The following is a 20402-nucleotide window of genomic DNA, read 5'->3' as shown; positions in this document are numbered from 1 at the left end:
TGAAAGGCCGGGCGTTAGTGGAGGGACGGAGTTGGGACACTGGAGGACCAAAACCCAACCACGGTCAGCTTTGTAACTGTTTCTCACAGTGACTCAATAAAAAATGAACGAATGAATGAATGAATGAATGAAAATGAAAACACCGGCTGGCTTCAGTCTTGATCCCTGAATGGCAGTCTGGCGAAACACTGTCTCCCATCCGTACTTCCTTGCACATCTTATATAATCGTGTGTGGTTGTTTGTCCGCTCTTCAGAACCGCCCTGAGGGGGAGCCCAGTCTCCCTGGCGCCCTTCGAGGAACCTGGTCTCCATCAGCCCCCGGGACAGCCCCAGGGCTGCCCACGCCCACAGAGGCCCGCTTGCCTCGGACAGGCCGTCTTCTTGAATTGTATTTTGAAATATTGGTTCTGCACCATTGAGTTAGTCTCTTCTTTCGAGTCTTAATTTATATATTTCTTCCACACCTATGCCCAGCAATTTCTCTTACATTTTTAGGTCTCGTCCCTGTACCAGGCATTTTCCTGGCTTTCTTCATCTTTGTTATTTACATCTCTTTGTTGTGTGGTCACATCTGCTCATTCCCCGCTAGCAATTTTTTAATCAGCATTTCTGATGTTAATTGTTTCCTATTTAAGGAGTTTCGATTTGTCCCATGCATCCTATTATATCTGTTTGGTTCAAAATCTTCTCCATGTTTCGTACTCCTGCTTTATGGTGGGATTTTTTTTTGTCTGCATTTTCGAGTGATGTATTTCCCTATTTCCGATTGTGTGCTTTGTGGCATTTCTCTCGCATACTCTGAGTCTCGGAACAATGCTGGATCTCATGACCGCTTGCATACCTGCTTCTTCACGGTATCTCTGGGACACACGCGGGCGTCTCGCCTGTTGGCTGGTTGTGGTTGGCTGTTTTGGGCTCAGGGGAGGGGCTGCTACCACTTTCAAAGGTACATCCCGAGCACTCCCGCCGGGGGTTGCAGAGTGGGGGCAGGGGGAGACAGCGAGGCGGCCGGGTGTCGCTGGGCCGGCCTGAGGTGACACTGCCCAGCTGGTGCCCAGAGCGAGGGTCAGTCCCTCTGCACCCAGGCCCGGCTCTCTCAGGCCATCGGCATCGGGGGCCCAGCCTGCCGTTCCCTGGCAGTCGCTCTGCCCCTGGGCTCTCGGGGCCCAGCTGTCGGGCAAGGGAGGCGGCAGACTGGGCGGCCCTAGGGAGACCCCTGCGCTCCCCGCCAGCACGGCTCAGCCACACGCTTCCGGCCTTGTTTCCCCCGAGGTGCGAGACTCGGCTCAGGAAACAACTGCCTGTGTCCGGTGGGTTCTCCCCGACAGCGTGTAACTGCAGCCTGAGCCTCCTTCACGTCCACGACACAGGAGAAACTTCTGGGCTATTTAACTCACTTTCCTTTCACTGTCCGTGGTTCCAACAGGAAATTTCCGGTGCCTTCCAAGCAGGCCACTGCCATTATCCGAGGGGACCCGGAACTTTAAACTGCTAGATCTCAGTTTGTTCTCCCTCCCTCCCTCCCTCCCTCCCTCCCTCCCTCCCTCCCTCCCTCCCTCCCTCCCTTCCTCCTTCCCCCTCCCTCTCCCCTCTCTCCCTCTCTTCCTCTCTCCCTCTCTCCCTCTCTCTCCCTCTCCCTCCCTCCATCCCTCCCTCCATCTCTCTGACTCTCTCTATCTCTGTCTCTGTCTCCCCCTCTCTCATCAGGCGTTATTCCTGGCTCTGCACTCAGGAATCACTACTGAGTGTGCTTGGGAACCACATGGGGTGCTGGGGACTGAAACTCCCTCCCCACTGTACTATCACAACACGCCCGAGCCCCCGCAGGGACCCCCCTCCCGCCCCCCGAGAACCTGGGCCGGACAGTGACCCCGACAGGCACGGTTCAGGCCTGGAGCCCGAGACTGAGAGAGCTGTGCCCGCAGAGGAGCGAGCAGAGCACGGGGGTGCACCGGCCTGCGGGGAGGAGGGGTCCCAGACCTAGGCCCCTCCCGGCGAGCTGGGGGGGACCGAAAGGCTGCCCCCGAGAAGCCTCGCTCCCAAGGACGCACAACCCACGTGGCCACACAGGTGAAGTCATTCGAAAAGATCAAACATGGAGGTCAAACACTGAAGAGGAGCCTGTTAGGCCAGGGGAGATGGACTGTGTCCCAGCACCCACGGTCAGCTGAGTGGACTGTGTCCCAGCACCGCTGGTCAGCTAAGATGGACTGTGTCCCAGCACCCACGGTCAGCTGAGAGGGACTGTGTCCCAGCACCGCTGGTCAGCTGAGATGGACTGTGTCCCAGCACCCACGGTCAGCTGAGATGGACTGTGTCCCAGCACCCATGGTCAGCTGAGATGGACTGTGTCCCACACCCACGGTCAGCTGAGATGGACTGTGTCCCACACCCATGGTCAGCTGAGATGGACTGTGTCCCAGCACCCGTGGTCAGCTGAGATGGACTATGTCCCAGCACCCATGGTCAGCTGAGATGGACTGTGTCCCACACCCACGGTCAGCTGAGATGGACTGTGTCCCACACCCATGGTCAGCTGAGATGGACTGTGTCCCACACCCATGGTCAGCTGAGATGGACTGTGTCCCACACCCACGGTCAGCTGAGATGGACTGTGTCCCACACCCATGGTCAGCTGAGATGGACTGTGTCCCACACCCATGGTCAGCTGAGATGGACTGTGTCCCACACCCATGGTCAGCTGAGATGGACTGTGTCCCACACCCATGGTCAGCTGAGATGGACTGTGTCTTACACTCATGGTCAGCTGAGATGGACTGTGTCCTACACCCACGGTCAGCTGAGATGGACTGTGTCCCACACCCATGGTCAGCTGAGATGGACTGTGTCCCACACCCATGGTCAGCTGAGATGGACTATGTCCCAGCACCGCTGGTCAGCTGAGATGGACTGTGTCCCATACCCACGGTCAGCTGAGAGGGACTGTGTCCCAGCACCGCTGGTCAGCTGAGATGGACTATGTCCCAGCACCCATGGTCAGCTGAGATGGACTGTGTCCCACACCCATGGTCAGCTGAGATGGACTGTGTCCCACACCCATGGTGAGCTGAGATGGACTGTGCCCCAGCACCCATGGTCAGCTGAGATGGACTGTGTCCCACACCCATGGTCAGCTGAGATGGACTGTGTCCAGCACCCTGTGGCTAAGGCACGAAGGCAGCGCAGACTCACAGGACACGTGCAGTGACCGTTCTCTCCCGGGAGGCTCCTGCACTGTGATGGCCCCTCCAGTGGACATGTTCCCCCAGGCCCTGGGTAGGCTGGTCACAGCTCCTCACTGACAGGACTTCTCACTCTAAGATCAAGTCTGAAACTTCTGCCCACCAGAGCCCGGCATGCAAAGAGGCCGTCAGGATGCGTCCCCCACGGGAAGTGACGGCCGTGAGTCATGGGCAGTGCTGAGTGCCTCTCTGGGCTCCTCCCCCCTCAGAGGAGGCCGCAGGGAGGCTTTTCAGTGACTGGGAATATCTACTCCGGCCCTGCTCTCCCCAGGCTGGGCCTGTGGGCTGGCTGAGGAAGACGAGCCTCCGCCTTCCAGCACGCCCAGCACCCGGTCAGGCCCGGGCGGGGAGCAAACTCTCCGTGAGAACTGCCCAGCACGCCCAGCACCCGGTCAGGCCCGGGCGGGGAGCAAACTCTCCGTGAGAACTGCCTGCTGCCTTTGGTTCTGAAGGAGCCGGGCGCCGCTGGGCTGCCCTGCAGGTAGCGGGCGGTGCGGCTCTTTACTTAATGTTTTATGGTATTTTTCTTTGTCTTTGTTGTCTGAATGCTTCCCAGGGTGGCTGTAAGTCCAGATTTATTTCCATTGATCCGGGGGAGAGCACAGCCTGCCACCAGGACGGCCGGGCTGTTTCCCGAACGTCTGCAGCTCTGGGCCGCGGGGTCAGCGTCAGGAGTGGGGAGGGCCGCGGGGACGCCCAGCAGAGGCAGGACCCTCTGTGCTGGACAGCGGCGAGCAGGGGAGGAGGACGGCTTTCCTCTGTGGTTTCCGAGCCCACTGGCCTCGCAGGCGCGTCATCAACCATCCTGCTGCAACTGCGGAGTATCACCCGTGGGTGCTCGTCACTCCCCTCCCGCGGGCCTCTGGGGAGAAAGGCCGCAGCTCTCCCGCAGCTGGGGCTCATGCACGGCGGCCTTCCCCGTGGAAAGGCAGAGAAGGCCACGTGGCCACGTGCCTCTTCCACCCGGAGCCCCGCACGTTATTTTAACGAATTGCCAAGGCCACGGCACCCTCAGAGCTGCCGTGACTACACATGGGGGACAAGAGGCCCCACCCGTGCCGGGGCTCCAGCCCACTGCAGCGTCCCACGCGGGCGGGCTGCCAGGCGGTGCTCCTGAGCCAGAGGCCAGGAAGGGGGATGGACAGCAGGGGAGGCAAACGGGTCTCACGAAACCTCTGCGGTACAGAGCTAGAGTCCCCTGCCCCATCCCAGCCTCCTCTCAAGGGAAGACAAAACCCAAAGAAAATAAAGCAGGGCAACGAGAGTATTTTCAAAGGAAATATACGTAGTAAATTCAGATTTTTTTTAAAAAAAAATCCTGTAATTTTAATAAAAAGAAGAGGTGCTATTATTCTAAGAGATTCATAGAAATTTCAAGTATCGTGAGAAAAATTAAAGATTACGTAGATTATGGGAAGGACAGAAAATTTAGGAAAGCTACCATAAAATCAACATGATGGAAGGTAGGGAGAAAAAAATTTAAGTAGATTTTATACGGAAACTTATTAATGCATAGAATGGAATGAAAGTAATAAAGAGAAGATAGAAGTGGAGAAAAATAAAACTACAAGAAGCTATATAAAAATTTCCAGGTAGAAAAGACCCACTAAATATCAGACACTGAATGGTGATGACAGAAAATTCATATCATAATGTGAAAAAAGTATATAATAATAAAAATTTTAGAACATATGAAGGGTGAGAATTATATGTATACGAAACTTTTAGGACAGAGCAGCTTGCCATCTGCAGAGGGGGCACCAAGCCAGCCCCCTCCCAAGGTCCAGTGGCAGGGACCGACTCCTGTCAGGAAACAGCAAGGGAAAGACGCAGGGGTGCCGCATTGGTGCAGCCTCCTCAAAGTCTATAATTATTTCAAAATGATTTTTTAAAAACAACAGCATAAACTCCTCAACAACGGCATCGAAAGTTAAAGGACACTTTACTAATCTAGACTTCACAGACCTGGCGGGGAAGGATTTCCAACCTAAACATTTACACCCAGCCACCCGGTGGAAGAATAAAGACATTTGCAGATGTGCAAAGACTCAAGCAATTTGGCAGCAACGACCAATTTCTTACGTTACCAAGACGTATTCCCTGCCAAGGGGTCAACCTGCATGAGACACGAAGTCTAAGAGTTTCCCAGAGAGTCTGAGACCCTCGCCGTGACGAGGGTCTTGCACAGAGTTGCACAGGCCAAAGGCAAGAAGGACTTGGGGTAGGGGAAGTTTCCAAGAAGGACAAAAGAAGGTTCCAAGAAGGTTCTGAAAACAAACAAAATGAATCCATTACCTGGCCCATTGTCAGAAGAGCTTCCTTTCTCTGATAGGAATCTGGGGGTAAGTTAATAATAGATGTGTAGAAGAAAACACTGTCACTCATCCCGTTGCTCATCTGTTTGCTCGAGTGGGCACCAGTAATGTCTCCATGGTGAGACTTGTTGTTACTGTTTATGGCATCTCGAATATGCCACGGGTAGTTTGCCGGGCTCTCCCGTGCGGGCGGGATACTCTCGGTAGCTTGCTGGGCTCTCCGAGAGGGGTGGAGGAATCAAACCCAGGTTGGCTGCATACAAGGCAAACACCCTACCTGCTGTGCTATTGCTCCACTCTGAGTTCCTGAAACATTAAATAATTCTAAGGTCAGCACTGTATCTGATTGCCAGGATCGAGGTCGGCACTATGTAACTTACTGTGTGACATTCATAACATTGTGTAGACAAAGATTCAATCTTCTACCACAATGGAATTAAACTTTATATTACTAATTTCACAATTTTACTTTGAATGTTAATTATATACAGAATTTTAAAAAAGTACATTAAAACCATCCATTTATAAACAACACAACTCACGGTGAAGAAAAAATGTAGATTATTTTGTCGTTGTTTTTGTTTTGGGGACAGTAACTGGTGGTACTCAGGTCTTACTCCTGGTCTGGGTTCAGTGATCAGTCCTGGCAGGCTCGAGGAACCTACGAGTGGCAGGAATCGAACTCTGGTCAGAGGGATGCAGGGTAAGAGCATTAAGTATTACATTATGTTCCCAGCGCCAATTTTTCGAAGAGAAATATCACATAGTATGTCAAAATGAAATTAATGAAAGAACTGCTCAAACTTCTTATATTTTTAGAAAATGCCTTCTATATACCTTTCTCCCAAGGGAATCAAGGTGAATTACGAAAAATACCTTTTTTTTTTTCCCTTTTTGGGTCACACCCGGCGATGCACAGGGGTTACTCCTGGCTCTGCACTCAGGAATTACTCCTGGCGGTGCTCAGGGGACCATATGGGATGCTTGAAATCGAACCTGGGTCGGCCGCATGCAAGGCAAACACCCTCCCCGCTGTGCTATCACTCAGCCCCTGAAAAATACTTTTAAATCAATTGTTATATGCATAAAACATCAAATTCTGTGGAAATATTTAAAACCTAAAACAGAGTGAGTTCTCCCATTTGCCTGTTCAAAAAAAAAAATAAAGGTCCTTCACTTCCTGAATTCGGAATTCCAGTTGATCAGAAAGAAAGGCTTGTTTCCTAAGACAGAGTTTCCATTCCCTTCCGTCGTCAAAGGGAAGCCAGTCCAGACAATACGGAAGCAAAAGCCTTCCCTCTGCTCTTCAACTCTGAACAGGCTGAAATCCCTACAGGTTAGAAGGCTCCTGGGGACGAAGATTCGCATAAGACAAGCTCAGCTTCCCCCTCTCTGCTCCCTCCTACCCCCACCCCTCACCCCTCCCCTGCTGCTGGTGCTGACTCAAAAGCAAGTGTGTCCATCTAACTAAGGTGCTGGGATGCTCTATGCACGATACCCTACCATTAACAGTTTTGTAAACCACAGTACAAAGACAAAATAAATGTCTTCTTCCTGTTAAAGTTAATTTGAGAAAATTATATCCATTTTCCACAGATTGCCAGTTTGATCTTGATTCCTTACCAAGGACTTTGAGAGCGTAACGGCCATAGTCATCAACTCCATGAAAAACTCCAGATTCCTTACACACATTTCTCAGCAATCAATAGTTTTCTGTCAACAATGTGCTATACGATGGTAATGTGTTAAGAAATAAGAGTTTTTCTATTTGATGATGGACATAAAACAACAGTTCTAGGACTTCTTATGGCCCTAGTCCCTTTGCTACTGAGATGGGTATGTGATTCCAAGGAAGCTGAGACTCAGTTCTGAAACTCTTTCCATGTACAATAAGTACATATAAAAAATTAGTAGATATATAGTGTTTAGTAACTAGTAATAATTGTTTCCATTATTGTAGTTATAATTTTCTAGTACATGCCTTTTTCATTCTTCAAATAGTACTGGGTTAACAGGAGATACATTTTATGAGAAAATTTAAAAAAATTTTTTTTATTAGTGAATCTCCATGAGTTACAGTTACAAACTTATGAACTTTCATGTTTGCATTTGTTTATATCCCTCCACCAGTGCCCAGTCCCCTCCACCAATGTTCCCAGTATCCCTCCCACCCTCCCACCCCACCCCCACCTCTGTAGCAGGGCATTCCCTTTTTTTTCTCTCTCTCTCTCCTTTTGGGTGTTGTGGTTTGCAGTAGAGTCACTGAGTGGCATCGCGTTTGGTCTATATTCTATTTTCAGAGTGAATCTCCCATCCCGTGTGGGTCCTCAAACCACACTTTACCTGGTTTCCCTTCTCTATTCGAGCTGCCCCTTCCTCCAGCATGTGGGGCCAGCTTCCAAGCCTTGGAGCCAAGCTCCTGGTACTTATCTCTACTATTCTCTGGTGTTAGTCTCCTATTCTGTTATTTTATTCTATATTCCACAGATGAGTGCAATCTTTCTATGTCTGTCTCTCTCTTTCTGACTCATTTCACTTAGCATGATACTTTCCATGCTGATCCACTTATATGCAAACTTCATGACTTCATCTTTCCTAACAGCTGCATAGTATTCCATTGTGTAGATGTACCAAGGTTTCTTTAACCAGTCATCCGTTCTCGGGTACTCGAGTTTTTTCCAGATTCTAGCTATTGTAAACAGTGCCACAATGAACATATAAGTGCAGATATCATTTCCACTGTACTTTTTTGCCTTTCCGGGATATATTCCCAGAAGTGGTATTGCTGGGTCAAATGGGAGCTCAATTTCTAATTTTTTGAGAAGCGTCCGTATTGTTTTCCAAAGGGGCTGAGCCAGTCAGCATTCCCACCAGCAGTGTAGAAGGGTCCCTTTATCCCCACATCCACGCCAACAGTGGTTGCTTTTGTTCTTTTGGATGTGTGCCAGTCTCTGTGGTGTGAGGTGGTATCTCATGGTTGCTTTGATCTGCATCTCTCTGATGATTAGTGATGAAGAGCACTTTTCCAAGTGCCTTTTTGCCATTCATATTTCTTCCTTGAGAAAGTTTCTGTTCATTTCCATCCCCCATTTTTTGATGGGGTTGGGAGTTTTCTTCTTGTAGATTCCAACCAGTGCCTTGTATATCCTTGATATCAGCCCCTTATCGGATGGGTATTGGGTGAATATTCTTTCCCATCCTGTAGATTGTCTTTGTACTTTGGTCACTGTATCTTTTGCAGTGCAGAAGCTTCTTAGTTTAATATAGTCCCATTTATTTATCTCTGTTTCCACTTGATTGGTCAGTGGCATGTCATCTTTGAAGATACCAATAGCTTCAACCTCGTGGAGAGTTTTGCCAACCTTGCTTTCAATGTACCTTATGGATTCTGGTCTGATGTTGAGGTCTTTAATCCATTTTGATCTGAATTTTGTGCATGGTGATAGGTCGGGATCTAAACCCTTTTTTTAACAAGTGGCTGTCCAGTTATGCCAGCACCATTTGTTGAAGAGGCTTTCTTTGCTCCACTTTACATTTCTTGCTCCCACTTACGAGAAAATTTAGATCCAAAAATGGTAAAGTTACTTGTCTAAACTCAAATAACTATGTCATATAAGAGAAAAACCTATACCTTTTCCACTGATGTGACGATATATAACACTTCTTTTTTCTGTGAAGGACGAGCTTCCTCACAATTGCAAAATATTGCTTGCACAGCTAGCATGTAGAACATAGGAGAAACACAGATAAACATAACGAATCACTGGCCTGAAGAAAAATCACTACATTTCTTACTTCTTCTTGTAGAAAAAGCCATAATTAGCATTTTTCACTGTCTTTTAATATAAAGATGATAACTGCTAATGATTCCGCAGTTTATGAAGGTATTACAGAATGAGTCAAGTAGAGGGTAATCTGTCTTTATTAACTTCCATATTTCTGCAAACCATGTTATCTGTAGAGAGAAGACGATAGCCAATATACTGATTTAATGAGGAAAGAAGCCCATGAGGCCCCACAGTATAACTTCCTTTTTCTCTTTGTGTAAAACCATATATATTTTCCAAAATTCCAAAGTGACTAGTTTATTAGCATCATGTATGTGAAGACTTCCCTTTAACCACAAACCAGGTGTTTCTTTCTTCTTTCAGGAGTTTTGGCTTCTAACATTATCCACAGTACACACAAGAAGATATTCCAGTGTCTTAATAGCAGTTGTGTAACTAAATGCTTATCTGTTGCGGTATGGGTTCCTCATAAGGAGAGAATAATTCTTTACTTTCCCATTCCAATGTCCTGCAAAACACTTAACAAAATCTACATACTACAGTTGATGAAATTAAATATTTTCTAAATTTTTAATTGTTTAACTTTAAGAAGAAAACAAGACAAAATAAAAAAATAACGAAGAAGAGCAGTAGTCAATAGATTTATCAATCATGCAAATACTGGCAGATATCATAAGAATATCAGCACTTAATATTAATTTTAAATCTTTGGTGTTGGTGGCATATACAAAATAATGCTCATGCTTACAACAGAAACCTTATGTTACTATATCTAAATTTTATAGGTCAAAAACAAAAATATGAGGCCAGAGCTATAGTATATAGCGGGTAGGGCGTTTACCTTGCATGTGGCCAACCCGGGTTCAATCCCCGGCATCCCTTTTGGTCCCCCAAGCACTGCCAGGGGTAATTCCTGAGTGCAGAGTCAGGAGGAACCTCTGAGCATCGCTGGGTGTGACCCCAAAATAATAATAATAATAATAAAATTAAAATATGAGCATGCTACTTTGAAATGTAGAGAAAAAGGCTGGAGTGCTGAGAATGGGTAGACTGCAGTAGACGACCAGATCCCAGAGGAGCAGACACTCAGTGTCCTTAGGACTCCGGGGCAGGGCTGGGGTGCAGGGCAGCCTGTCCCCGGCTGAGAGCAGCACTGTGGGCCACCACAAGGCCCCCAGCCTCTCCCACTCCCACTGACACCACAGTGAGCCTTGCCCGGCCCCCGAGCCCTCTGGGGAGCAACACCCCTGCCCGGCCCAGAGAAGAAGCTTTGGAGAATGACTGACTATCTCTTTAAAACACTTGGCATAAAGTTTGACAGGATTAAAATAAAAACTTGGAGCCTGGAGGTTCTCTTGTCAGAAACCCTTAGCTTCCTGTGACATGTTTATGAGGAGGAAAAATGAAATCGTTTTTACAGTGCAAGATTTCAAAAGTGCCTTAAACTGAATTTGTAGAAGTGAGCCACCTCTGACGCCGCACGCTCAGCAAGGCTTCAGAGAACTCTCTCCCAACAGAGGCGGGGGACATTCACTGTCTCCGCTTGGGGCAAGAAGTTCCCTCACCCGCCAGAAAGAGGCACGAGGGCTTGAACGTGGGAACTGATTCCTAGTCAGGTAGTGGGTCTCCAACGACAACCTGCCGGCGACCTCCTGGGACACTTTTAGAGACAATTTTGGAAAATGCTTTACCTGGTTAAAAAAAAAAAATGTGCAAAAGTAGCACTTGGTTGATCTGATTTGCTTAAGGAGGGTCATGATTTGGGGTATTTGAGAAACTCCATTTTGGTTTATTTGGGAGGAATCTTGACACATTTCTAATAAAGAAAGAATCACACAAAAAGTTAAAATATTGAAGAGTAAAATTCATTTCTCACCAAAATAAGAATAAATAAATTCTTTTTTTTTTTTTTTTTGGCTTTTTGGGTCACACCTGGTGATGCACAGGGGTTTACTCCTGGCTCTGCAGTCAGGAATTACCCCTGGCGGCGCTCAGGGGACCATATGGGATACTGGGAGTCGAACCCGGGTCGGCCGCATGCAAGGCAAACGCCCTACCCGCTGTGCTACTGCTCCAGCCCCAGAATAAATAAATTCAACCAGGAATTCCTTCCGTCTGAAGTACTCTAAAGAATGCCTACAGATTTGTGAAATCTATTACATTACTGAAGACATGTTTATTAGGTAAACAAAACAAAACCAATAACATAAAAAGAACCCTTCTGATAAATTGGAAGTACTGTAAAACATGCTTTGATTATGATGCTTTATCTAATAACACTTTTTAAAGTAAAATAATAAAAAATATTTTTCAGTAAATTCTAAAAAAAAAAAAAAAAGAATGCCTACAGAGCAGGAGCCCCTCCTCAGGTGCGGCCAGGTGCAGACAGGGGAGGCTCGCCCCGCTCGCCCGGGACCAGCCGAAGCCGGCACCTCCAGCCCATCTCTGCCCTGCCCGTTCCCAGAGCCTGGGACAGCACCCGGTGCCCACTGACTCGCTCAGTCCCCTTCTGCTGTGGCTGGAACCCGTGCCCTGTGAGAGTGAGCCTTCTCCGTGGCTGTTTCCTGTGGCAGGACCCGCCTGTGGGAGCATCATGAGTGGCTCGAAGCAGAGCCGGCTGGGAGGGCTCGGGGGTGAGCACAGCCCTCAGGCTCCCGGAGAGAAGGGAGGGGCCGCCCGGGAACGCCACGCACGTCGGGTACCAGCCGCCCTGGAGAGAGGGCTCCTCAGAGGAGAGCCGCGGGACCAGCGCGAGGGACAGTCTGTCACCCGAACAGCCCACTCCGCGGTGCGTCTTGGAAAGCTTCACTGCGTCAAGCACAGGCCACTAATTCAAGACGTCCCAAATCAAAACCCAGGCACTGCTGCGACCAACGTTCAGGAGTTTCAAATATGTATACATCAAATCTTGGCTCCCTGCCCCCCGAGAACGAAATGTCTCGCTGATCTTCGGAGACAGCCCCGTTTCCTGCCTCTGAGTCATCCTCGGCTCTGCGAGGCGCCCCTGGCACCTGCGCTCTGGTCTCCCTCCCAGGACGCTGGTCCTGCACCTCCCATCTTCCCTGAGCCGCCCCCTCCCCTCCCTGGGACGTGGCATCAGTCGGCATTATTCTCTCCGCTGCCCTCGGACAGCGCCTTACGTGTCTTTTTCAATTAATATTTGGTCGTTTTCCTGCAATGCTTTATTCACAAACAGAAACGCTTTCTACCTGTGATGGGTTCACGGAATCCCCCGAGAGGCACCAGCTCAGTGCCCTCCCTGGCGGCCCTGGGAGAGACAGTTCCCTGGTACTCACCGGCAACAGGGTGTCTCCAGGCCTCAGCCTCTGAGGCATGGAAACACCCTTCCCCACAGGTGTGGTGTAGAAGCGGGTCTTACCGTTTAACTCCTTTCAGATGTCACCCCAGTGAAGATGGAGGGAAAGGTGATAGGGACAGTTTTTGTAAGTGTGCAGTTTCAGTTTTGAAAGACAAAAAAAGAAAACACAAACCCCCAACATCTAAAAGATTGATTGGAAGGAAAGTGAATAAGTGGGTAGAGAGCACCGGGGTCAGAGCCAGCCTCGCCCAGCAGCTACGGGCAAACGTGCCCACGCTCTCCGTTAGGGAAAGTGAATGGAAACGCCACCGAGACGCCAGCTCATGCCCGTGAGCGCGGCACACACTGGGAAGGCTGGCAGCAGCCGGGGCGGGTGGCACTGTAGAGAGAGGGGCCTTGTCCACCATTACGGGGAACGTCGAGTGCTTCAGCCGCTACGGAAAACAGTACGGAGATGCCGAAGAAACAGGACTAGACTCCACGTGGTCTAGGGACACCACTTCTCGGCATCGACCCCAAACACAGAACCATTAACCTATGTCCATCACAGCACCCAGCACAGTCGCTGAGGCATGGAAACAGCCCCAGTGCCCAACTACAGCCAATGATCAAGCTGTGGTCTAGGCACACAACGGAACACTACGCAGCCCTGAGAAAGAACAAGATGGTGCAGTTTGCCGCAGCTTGGGTGGAACTGGAGGATACAGTGTGAGTGAAGCCACTCGAAGGACAGGGATGGACACGACGATTTCTCTCACATCTGGCATGTGAGGACACACAGTAGCAAAGGCCCAAGGCAACACAACACAGGGACTGAGCTGTGGCCAAGGGGAGTGGGGCGAGAGCAGGACTGGCCGGAGTCCCTGGGGGCGGGATGTGGTGCGAGGGGCACAGATGTGTGCTGGAGTATGTGCAGGAGAAACCATCGTTTATATATTATGAACCACCCAGTTTCAACTCTAAAATGACGCACAACACACGCCTGTGCACGGCTCACCGCGTCCGCTTCCCGCCCCGACAGCCGGGCGAGCTCAGGCACCGGGCACCAGTGCCCCCGGGCCCCGCCCCGAGCTGCCAGCCGCTGGCCAGGAGCTGTCGGAGGGGCCCCGACCCCCGAGATAGACTGAGCACGGGGGGAAGAGGAAGTGCAGGGGCTCAGCACCCCCAAAGCACAGGACACACAGGCACGCAGTCAAACCCGGGCCCACAGGAGCTGGCGTGACAGCAGAGACTCTCGGGGCCCCGCGCTCTGCTCTCCTCCGACCCTGGCACACAAGCTGTTCCCGTGCACACTGCAGCCAGAGGGCGAGTGCGCGTGTGTGCATGTGTGTGCGTGCAAACATGTATGTGTACATGTACATGTACATGCACAGCACATGAGTGTGTACATGCGTGTGTGTATATGTGCCCGTGTGTACATGTGTGTATATGTAGGTGTGTGCATGTGTGTGCGTGCGTGTGCATGTGTGTTATAAGTGTGAGCCCAGCAAGCACTACAACTGAAACACCATAGGTACCAGCACCAGGAAGCACAGCCTTCGGCACACGAGTGTGAGCACCAGACACGAGTCCCCGGCTGGCCTGGGTGAAGCCATCACAGCAGCTCCGACCACGCGGTGGGGAAGATGAGCATCAATGACCGGGGCCCAGTGAGAGCAAACAGCCGGCTGGTAAGGAATGAACGTTGCACAGCCACCCCCGGTGTGCGCTGGAGACTCCAAGGGTCTGGGACGGAGTGACAGTGCAGCAGCAGGGAGGGCGCTTGCCTGGCACACAGCTCGCCTGGGTTCAACCCCCGGCACCCCATAGGGTGCCCAGAGCCTCCAGGAGTGAGCCCTGAGCACAGCCAGGTGTGCCCCCGAACTGAATAAAAATCAAAAGTGGTTAAGCGACTGGACAGCCATTACAGAGGTAAGGGTGCCTGCCTCGGAGGGGCTGACCAGGCTGACCCAGGCACTGCCAGCGTGAATCCCAAGCACCACCGGTTGGTCCAAAACAAAAATAAAACTGAATGGTTCATATGGTAAGATATGTCATGCATTCTGCAACTGCTATATATATGTGTTGTGTGTGTGTGTGTGTGTCTGTGTGTGTGTGTGTGTATTCCTGTGGAGGTGTGGAGGTACAGGATGTGTGTCTCTCTCTGTAGTGGTACCATCCCCAGCTGCCCAGCCTGACCCCTGATGACAGCAGGAAGGGCTAGACTCTCTCCAAAGTTCCGGCATCAGCAGGAAGTGGCCCCCAGGGGTGCGTGGGAGCCCCCTACTCTCCCGCCCTCCCGCTCTGCGTCCCCAGGCACGCCTGGCCCACGTGGATGCCCGAAACGAGGGGCTCGGGGGAAAGGAGAGCACGCATTATTTTTGTGTGTATATTACAGCGTGTATAGCTGTAATATGTCACCAATTTCTACATTACTGAGGTTTATGAAACAAATTCCCAACTTCGGAAAGAGGCCTAAAGGAAATTTACAAAGCCTGATGTCTCTCTATTTCTCTGCAACTCGCAATCATTCCCCAAAGAGGCCACTCAGTGGGATAATGCCGCCCTACCTGAAGAGGCTTCTCTCGTCATCCTGGAACAGGCCGCAGCAGGGCTGAGTCTGTCTCTGACCGTGAGTGGGGAAAACAGCCGAGCGCTGGCGTCTACACATGTCTAAAAGTGGGTTCCTTCCCTTGTTTTGGAATATTTTATGTTGTAAAAAAAAATGATAAACAACATGTGGTGCAAGTGAAAATGTGGAGAGAATTTTAAGTTTACAAAATTCCGTGGCTCATAAATCAAAGGACTCTGATCATGCATCAAGAAGAAATGTTTGCAAGCAGAAATGCCCCCAGAAAACTAAATTTCACCTCACACAGTTATCAGAGCTAATAGAATGGTATTTCTAAATAGAAATGTGCTGTGCAATATTGTGAACCAGTGAGACTATTTTATGGTCAATTAGATATTTTTATGTATTCTCGGAAGAAATGATACGCAGGGAGCCAATCATTTGGTAGGTATTTACCTGACTAAGGTGAACGGGTGCCGGAGGATCTGGTTCAGGCTTGACAGCTGCCTTAGGCCTCTGTGACTTTTGTTCTAAATTCTTAAAACTTTCCCAAAGTCTGGGACTAATGTAAGATTTGAATGTGCTGGGCTGGAGCGATAGTAAAACGGGTAGGGCGTTTGCCTTGCACACGGCCGACCCGGGTTCGATTCCTCCGCCCCTCTCAGAGAGCCTGGCAAGCTACCGAGAGTATCTCTCCTGCACAGCAGAGCCTGGCAAGCTCCCCGTGATGTATCCGATGTGCCCAAAACAGTAACAACAAGTCTCACAATGGAGACGTTACTGGTGCCCGCTCGAGCAAATCAATGAGCAACAGGGTGACGATGACAGTGACAGTTGAATGTGTTGGGAAGACGTAGGATCACTGAGAGGAAGGTGCGGGCAGGAAACTCCCTGAGAGAATGTGCACTGTGGCCCTGGCAGAGGGGACTCCAGCCCTGGCAGTGTGGGGGCCACACCTGGCGATGCTCCTGCTCAGTGCTCGGGCTCACCTGGGCCGGGCGGGGACCGTGCTTGGTACTGGGGCCTAGCCGGGTTGGACTTCACGGCGAGCTGCCAGGCCAGCCCCAAGCCTGCTGGACTCTCCAGCCCCACGGGAGCTATGCTCCTCTTCCCAAAGTCAGGAACGTGGGCGGGAGCAGCAAAGCAGCAGGTGAGGTGCTGGCCTTCCTCGCGGCTGACCGGGTTCGACCCTCGGCACCTCGCAGGGCCCCCTGAGGCCACCAGGACTCCGTCTCTAAGTGCAGAGCCAGGAGTCAGCCCTGGGAGCAGCAGGGAACTCAGGCCAAAGTCAGGTCAGGGGGAGGCGGATTTGCTTGTGACGTGGATGGCGTTCACTGTGACTGCCGGGCCCGAGGTGGCTGGGGCACGGAGCACCTGCCTGGCACGCGAGAGGCTCTCCGGGCTCGATCCCCTGCAGCCCGTGACCCGGGAGTGGTCTCTGATCTCACCGCGCCACCAGGCATGGCCCCAAACAAAACAAGCAACAAGGACAAAACAAAACAACTCTTGCAATGGCAGCAGCTAGGAAAGTGACTTAGCCCTCCGTTGCACTGTGTAGGAAAACGTCCCAGGGCTAGGAGGAAGGCACTGCGCGTGCGGAGATTAAGTGACCCGAGTCCTGGGTCAGGCGTCAGTGAGAGCGTCCCTCTGTGTGCGTCTCTGGAGCTCAGTGGTCTCTTACAGGGGGGATGTCGTGGGACCCAGAGCCCACATTTGGGACAGGCTTCCCGTTCAGGTCTCAGCTAAGGGACAGACAGGATTTGTGGCGTTCGGCAAGCGAGTCTTTCTGTATCCTGGAGAGGAATATTTAAAGCACTTGCTCCACGCGGCTGTTGAGAGTCAAATGGCGTGTTCTATGTTATTTAGCAGTAAGTGAATGTCCAAAACGTTAGCAACAGTTTGGGGGATGGCATGAAAACTTCTGTGGAGCTCAAAGCTTTTCAAATCACTCAAATTATGAGATCTTGGCCCAGATGAAATGCCACATGAACATATAAAGAATGAAACATGTAATTACAGATGTTTTCTTGGGATAGGTATGGCAGAATCAAGAATTATGCCTGTACTTCCCAATTCTTCCCGTGACCCCCAAACATCAAGAAACCACAATACGCTGTAAAACAGTCCTGAAATTAAAAACGAGCTCTTCTAAATCAACGAAAGCTATACATCAGCTGAGGAATGTGTCTGGTGGGGTGATTCTGACAGCGGTGGCTGAAACACAGGGTCGCCCTCCCCCAGCTCAGGGGGAGCTCAGAGCTGAGGGCACTTTCCCCTTTCCCCGGTGCCTCCAGGAAACTGCAGGGTGCCCCAGCTGTGACGTCTGACGGAGCCTGAATAGGGAAGCGCAGTGCGGGCTGGGAGGGCTCCCAGGAAGCCTCCGCACCTCTCAGCATCTCAATATCACTCCTACAGGCGGGCGGAGAAATAGAATCTTCACCCTGAAGTGCTTTTCCTGGAATTAAAGAAGGGCTCTGTTATTATTAAAGGAAGAATGGACGATGCCAGGCAATGCCCCTCTCCATACTAGTTTAAAATTCTTTGAAAGAAAAAGCTGTGTTGGGAGTCTCTTGCACATATTCCCACACCACACCCATCCCCGTGTGCCCGCCTGCCTCCCCCGACCCTCCCAGCCCACCCTCAGCTCAGTTGTGGAGCTGAGTGCTCCGTTATGCTGCCTTGGCCCTGGGTTGCTCTCACTGTGTGTCCTTAAGCTCCACACACAAGAGACCCTCCTGCTCTACCCCGTCCTTATACTAAAACCGGGACGGCTTCCCTTTTCCTCCTCGCCGGCTTGACTCGGCGTGGTATGCTGCGTCCGACACTGAGAGACCACTTTGCTCTGAGAACAGAGGGAAGGTTCCAGTGATCTCCTGGGTCAAAAAGCCCAGAGACAAAGTCTGACTCGTAATTGCCTTCTAATCGTACTTAAATTGCAAATGATGTCTTCAAGCGTGTATTGCTAATTCATCTTATCATTAAAATAATTCTCAGTGAAAACCTGCTTAGGAAATTTTAAGTGTTTACAACAGATGATTATTCTCTCTCCCCTTTATTACTTTATTACTTCAGACTTTAATTAGTTCACCTGTAGTAGGAAGAATTAAGTCAAATACTACTGAAGGTTTCATTAAACTCAAGCATTCTGTGAGTCAATAAGAAATTCCTAGGAATTAAAAAACATTCTAGAAAAGAAGAGCTTCTGACCATTGGAAAATAAGCATTAATATTTGTCTGGAAGATTCCAGCTCTTGCATGAGACACAGACTATAGAGCCTGATGAAAGCTACCCGCTCCCCAAAGGAAAACCTCCTCTGGAAGTGGATTCTGCCCTAGCACCAAGCTAAATGGATCCTTCTGGAAAAGAGAGGGGACAATCTTGCACCCTCACAAGAGTCATTCCTCCCGGCTGGCCAAAGGCGACTCATCCGATGTGTAAAATCAGGATCTCTGTGCCCAGCCCCATGTAGGTCACAGCGATTCAAACCCTTTATGGGAAACACAACTAGAAGGAACACCCAGAATCTGCCTGAGAAACCCTCAGGACCAGCTCTGAGCTTCCACCCTCTGTCACTTTCCCCCAAGGAGGCAGGTTCCACACTAAGCCCCAGCTTGAGAGCAGCGGTCTGGCCATCACACACCGAGGCCAGGTCACCCAGTTCCTGTCCCTGAAAACCAACCAAAACATTACCGACCAGACAGCACGCCTCGGCTCACAGGTCTGCTGCTCTTGTCAATTCTCAAGACAAATAATTTCCTTAGACCCAATAAAAAGTCTGCTTCTGTGCAGAATAGATCCTCGGAGAGTTTTCAGAAGGGTATCGGTTGTTCCAACTCGTGGTGGAAGCAAAGTGTCTTGTGAGAAAGGAAGTTTCTTCTTAGAACACATGTGGGCTTATTTCTCTGCAGCAAAATCAAATAGGAAAAATAATGGTCACGTAAGTCTTAGGAAAAGCCAGCAACAAAACTAAATTCCACTTAAAAAATCCAAGAACAGAGGTATTTTCCTAGCTCACATAGCCAAACCCAAGAGATGCGAAATTCACCACTTGTATATTGTGTACCTGCGCCCGGCACCAAATGAGCCACTCCCACCCACTCCGGGTGGGCTCGAAGCTCCCTGAATCGAGAATAAATTTCATGAGCTTGAAAAACAAATAGCTTCTGTCTCAGCAGAAATTCAAGAAACAGAACATAAAATTCATCAGCAAGACTCTGCCATAGAAGATACCAACTTCACTGTGAAAACTTGGGAACTCAACCCAAAGCCTCACACACAGAAAATGGAAGACCTAACTTTGACATAGAAGCAGCCCAAGAAGATTTTTGAGGAACACATGGCAAAACATAATGAGTATTATACAAAGATAAAACTACATAAAGAGAATTTCAGGTAAGTAGAAAGCAAATGGCCATTCATGATCGAACTCCGCGAAAAACAAGATCGTGTCAAAAATCAAAAGATAATGAAGGAGGAACTCAAGCAAGATCTCCAAAATCCAGAGGGAAAGTGCGTGAAGCAAGAACGGGAAGACATTACAAAGATAAAGGATAAAATCACAGCTATCAAAGAATCTATCGTTGAAAAATCCTGTTTTCCTGAAGAAGAAAAACAGACACACTAAAAATTAAGGAAAGAAATAGAGATATAACCTAAGAGATACAGTGCAATACTTAAGCGTTCACGTTGCCAGGTAAACAAGCTTCAGTCCAACAGGAGACAGGGACTCTGGAACAGTCAACAGCCTTAGCAGCCTTACCCTTGGTAGCAAAAGACAGGCAGCAGGGACACTTAGACGAGAACAGTGCTGGACTCCAGAGAAACCCTCTGAATGAATGATACACACTGGACTCGCTGCTGCCCTTTTCACAAATATGTTGTCTTCCTTCTCATAATTAGCAAACAATTATGTAAAAAACACTTGAATTGACTATGACTTAAATTACGACATTAAACTTGTGCCTATTTTGTGACTTGAGGGGGGTGCTTGGGGGCATACCCACAGTGCTCAGCAGCTACTCCTGGCTCTACACTCAGGGCCCCCTCTGGCGATGCTCAGGGGCCATATGGGATGCCCACGGTTAAACCCAGGTTGGCCGTGTGCAAGGCAAGTGCCCTACATGCTGTCCTATCTCTCTGGCCCCCTATTTCGTGATTTTTATTATAACTTGCCCTTTATCACATT

General features: G+C 49.8%; 1 pseudogene; it reads left to right on the top strand.

Moving 5' to 3' along the window:
- Positions 1-19967, top strand: part of LOC101548523 (coiled-coil domain-containing protein 122-like) — a 74223-nt pseudogene extending 54256 nt beyond the window's left edge.
- Positions 19968-20402: the final 435 nt, after the last annotated feature.

This window comes from Sorex araneus, chromosome 6 (genome assembly GCF_027595985.1).
Source record: "Sorex araneus isolate mSorAra2 chromosome 6, mSorAra2.pri, whole genome shotgun sequence".
Classification (NCBI taxonomy): Eukaryota; Metazoa; Chordata; class Mammalia; order Eulipotyphla; family Soricidae; genus Sorex; species Sorex araneus.
Note: the sequence above shows the minus strand (reverse complement) of the source record. Positions and strands in the feature narration are given on the sequence as shown.